Here is a 4,964-nt window from a genome sequence, read left to right as displayed (position 1 = left end):
CGATCATCGTCAAACAGTTCGAGATGATCCTTACATAGCTACGGATAAGATTATACCAATTTCCTTATCGAACGATGATCATTATCCTCAGCCGTTGGACAATCACCAGCATTCGGTTGATGCTTGGTTGATAATACAGAAACCTTATGTTTCATATGAATTCTGCGACTGAGTTGGTTTGTATGTTTGGTAACTCATGCAAATCGCTGGAAAAACAGAATTCCAATCATCTAGCATGATTTTGTGCTCCCATAATTCATCACCTGCCTCTGACGGTAGGGGTGATGAACGTGGCTCCACAAAAAAAGTAGTTACATAATTTTACATTGTTTTTCAGCATATAGTTTTAAAGACATATTAATTAGCAAAAATCTACTCAAAAATCATAAATTTATTTATTTTCCATTGAAAATACGTAATATTATTTAAGAACAAAGACGTATCCTAAAATAATCCCAAAGAATAACGACGGTTATCTACACACGTCTACCACTTATCCATAGAACAATGACGGTTTATACAAAACACCAATAGTTAGGACCAGTTAGGACATAGAATATCGTCGCATTTTAAATACCGTCAATAAATATAACAAACAAATAATATTACTTTTTTAGAACACCGTACGTAATTATAACTAACTTCTCAATGATTTTAGCGAAAATCAGGGATTTCATTTTATTAAAACAAAGTCCCAAGAATAACGACGGATTTGAGAGACCGTCTTTTTTCTATGGGAGAAGTATGAAAAAAAAATTACATAGAAAACAGAACTTTTTAAATAATAAATATAACAAAAAAACATTTTAAGTACTCATTACGTGTTCCATGTGCTCCTACATAGAACACTGACACAACAAACAAACCGTCGTGCGGGAGCGGGTTGCGGGGGGTGAGGTTCACCGCAGAACATCGACGGGACTGCACAAGCGCCCATATTCTACGCGAAAAAATCAAAACCGTCAGTGTTCGACTCTGTATTTCACTTATTATAAAAGATTTTAAAAAAAAACTCTTTTTGTATTGGTAAATAATGAAATTTTGAAGAAGAATCTGCAATAATCCGAAAATCGAAAAAAATCAGATCCGTCACTGTTCTACGACTGCGACGATTTATTTTTAATACTGGTAATTATTAAAACTCCGGCAATGGTACGTTTCTTTACAGTCAAAATATTACGTCAAATTCAACTGCTATAATAGTTATTAAATATTTTAGTATCTAGTCATTCACGAAAATTTAATAAAATAAAACATTACCTACATATATATTTATATTACTAATACTGACATCAATATGTTTAAAAAATATAGAATTTCTATATATTCTAGTGTGTATATGTCATTCACGCAATGTGTGCATGATACGGAACGTTATTTGTGTGATTTGTTATTACGGCCGCCAAAATACAAATAACTTTTTCGGATTTTTGTTATTTTATCGACAACTCTAGCTTTTTCGTGGACTCTGATTTGCCTCCTCACCTTCTGACCTTTGCGAGTACTATAATTGACCTTGATTTGCCTTTTGATTTGGATTTTGTACTATGGCGTCGAAACATAAGTGTTTTATTCCTGGTTGTGACCAGAATGAAAAACGTAAGTACCTATATTCACTAATTAATGTTCCGACTTTGGACGAGTGTTGTGTCTACCGTCGTAAAATTAATTTTGATGTAATCTAGCTGAAGGATTGGTGCTTAGTGGCGGCTTATCAAGCTATGTACAACTCGGTTGCCAAAAGAATGGACCTGATACCGTATTCATAGCAACTCGGCGATACCGTAATGGATGGCGTTCGTAGTTCATCGACGCTCAAGCGAAACCAAGAGTAGAAACCAGTATCCCGCGCGGCATTAAACTATGAACTCCATATCATTGGTACAGGCCAGGATTTGAACCCACAGCCTCTCGATTGAGAGGACGAGGCCTTATCCATTACGCCACCACGGCTCTCCGTCATGCTGGTTAAATATAAATGTTTTTATTGCAGGTGAAACCACCAGTACCTTACATAGGTTCCCCAATCCTGATAAGGATGCTGGAAGATTCAGAAAATGGACCAATGCTATTGGTGGAAACTTAGTTATGCTTGATGACAATTATATTTTTAAAAATGCCAGAGTTTGTCACCAACATTTTGAATCCAAATATCATACCTGGAGTTCAAGACTCACTATTGACGCAGTCCCAACTTTATTACTCAAAGGAAAACCAATTATTTTTGATAAGCGAATGAAAAATATTAAATCTTATTCAAAATCACGTAAATAACAGCGTCCTTTGTATATCTTATGGTAAACACAGATTAGTACCTAGTGTTTCCCGTCTCACAAACTAGGATACACTTTACTTTCAGTATTGATTTATAAACACTTTATAGTACACAAATCATAGTTTTAACAATATAAAGTAAGGTGCAGGTGGGTAATGCCGAAAGGTTTTTGGGTGAGTTGGATACATGTTCGTATATTGTCAATTTATGAGGACTGGTTGGGTTTATTTTGATTAATGTAAGGACGCTTTGTATACTTGAATACACTACCTAAAACTCTGTTTAACAGACTTATCTAAAGACTCACGGAATTCGTGAATATTTTAGTTTCAGAAGATATTTTTTTTTTCTTTGCATGAGGGTAATTCCAAATAAATGGGTTATTCCGAATAACATTTAAAATAACTTTTAGGTAATTTAAGCTAAACGACCATATGTATTTTTCGATCAGCTATAAACTTATTTCGAAATATTGCCTCGAACTGCCCAAAAGTACTTTATATGATATTAATAATTCGGAATAACCCATCCACAGAATTTCATAATAAAATGTTCTAATATTCGGAATTATACTAGTCGGCTAATTCCGGAAAATCCAAAAAAATTAGAGCTAGGGTTTTTAAACTCCGAACGTAGTGAACAAAAACGACAATCTTTTGATTGAAAAAACAATCAATCAAATAACTTAACTCATTTCTTAATTACCAATGTGCGGGTAATTCCGTAAATTCAAAAATGCGGAAATTTGCACTTTTTTACTAATTTTACGTTTTAACACGCACGCTCGGTCCTAGCGTCCTGAGTCAACCCAAGCGAGGTAGAAGATTAAGTTGCCTTCAAGGTGAATGGTTCCACGGTTCAAAATATGGCTGCGTTTGGAAGAAATCGGCAAACATCGGAATTACCCGAAATTCGGCATTACCCAACTGCACCTTAATAATAAAATAAAAGTTAATGCATACAAAGGCGGACTTATTGCCAAAGAGCAATTTCTTCCAGCCAACCTTTGAGTTCCGGGGTTTTTACTTGATACATAGTATTTTACTTGATTATGTACCTACTTACATTCTTCATCATAGGTATAAATTGCACAATATTTTATAAGCACAGACCTTGAAAGCATTCCATACAACTATCTGCAAAAATGTATGTTATAAAATAAATGACAACTAGAAATTCAAGGTTATTGCTCATAAATGATTGCATGGGTATATATTAGTTATAATAAAGTCTAATTCTGTTATTTTTCAGTTTCGACACGTAAAAGACCATTGTCAGACATTAACAATTTTGCTACAGACAATACTGCACCGTCCACATCTGAAGGTAAGTTTAAGTAAAGTACCTAGTTACTGCAAGTATACTATTCTATTCTATTCTGAGAGGGGGCGAAGTTCCTGTACCTTTGTACATGTCCCCTTAATTTCAGCCAGCCTAGCTCCCGAATAAACTGGATCAGCAAGCCTGGGTGTTGTAATAGCTGATATAGGCGCTCTGTTGGTCCAAGATTAGACAATCTTGTTTCTGTAGTGGGTGGACAAGCTAACTAGTAGTAGACTGCAATCTACTTCTGATCCCTGCAATAAAATACATATTATATACAGGGTGTTGCAAAATTGGTATACTAAGCCGAAACCTACATGTGCAGCATCTAAGCCCGAAACTGAAATCAGAATTTGGAAATTCGCGAAAAAAAATATATTTTCCATAGTAAATAGTCACGTGACCAACAAAGTTAAAAATAATAACCTGTGTTTCATTGTTTTGTTTTGCAGCTTTATTGATTTCAACAGAACCAGCAGTAACTGCGAGTACTTCAACAGCTGTACCTAAAAAGCGATACTCTGCAAGAAATGAAAAAGGTGATTTTTTTCCACAAACTAGTGGTGATAATTGTAGTTTGGAATGTACTAAACAACAGACAGTACTAAAATCCAACAATATATTTTTACATTTTCAGTACCCATAGCAACAAGGAACTACTTGGAAAAGAAGATCCAGACATTACGATGCAAGAAGGATAGTTACGTGACCAGACTGAAAAAAGCTATGAAGCTTTCAGAAAACGAAACATTTAAGAATTTTTTAAATAAATTCACGTCGCTCGCAGCCATATTTACGATTATGCAGTTTCGAGAAATAAGCAAACCAAAAATGGGGAGGAGATTTTCAAGAAATGAGAAGATCATGGCACTCAGTCTGTATAAGCAGGGCCCAAAAGCATACAGATGGCTAAGAAAAATATTTATACTGCCATCTCCTGTCACTTTAAGCAGACTGATTTCAGTTGTGGGATTAAGGCCAGGGATAAATAAAAAAATATTCCTACTATTGAAAAAGAGAGTAGAACGCATGTCAGAAAACGACAAATTATGCATGGTGTTGTTCGATGAAATTTCAATAACCCCACATTTCGAACTTAATAGAAAGAGGGATGAAATAACAGGATTTGTAAACAATGGCACAGAACGCAAGAGATAAATTGCAGACCATGCACTTGTATTTATGTTGCGTGGAGTTTTTAAAAATTATAAGCAGCCTCTTGCCTATAGTTTCTGTGCAGGAGCAACACAAAAATATGATTTGAAGAATCAATTAAAAAATATAATCACAGAATTGCAGGAGTGTGGCCTGAAAGTTTTAGCAACAGTTTGTGATCAGGGAGCTACAAATATTAGCATGATTAATG

At 34.9% G+C, this 4,964-nt stretch overlaps 1 long non-coding RNA gene across 1 annotated transcript; it reads left to right on the top strand.

Moving 5' to 3' along the window:
* Positions 1–2,958: 2,958 nt before the first annotated feature.
* LOC125490394 lies at positions 2,959–4,746 on the top strand. The gene is made up of 3 exons (XR_007267654.1): positions 2,959–3,601; positions 4,051–4,137; positions 4,236–4,746. It is a non-coding gene; the product is annotated as an uncharacterized LOC125490394 (long non-coding RNA).
* The last annotated feature ends 218 nt before the right edge of the window (positions 4,747–4,964 follow it).

The sequence above is a fragment of the Plutella xylostella genome, chromosome 23 (assembly GCF_932276165.1).
Source record: "Plutella xylostella chromosome 23, ilPluXylo3.1, whole genome shotgun sequence".
Taxonomy (NCBI): domain Eukaryota; kingdom Metazoa; phylum Arthropoda; class Insecta; order Lepidoptera; family Plutellidae; genus Plutella; species Plutella xylostella.
The sequence above is the reverse complement of the archived record's forward strand: the minus strand, read 5'-3'. Positions and strand labels throughout refer to the sequence as shown.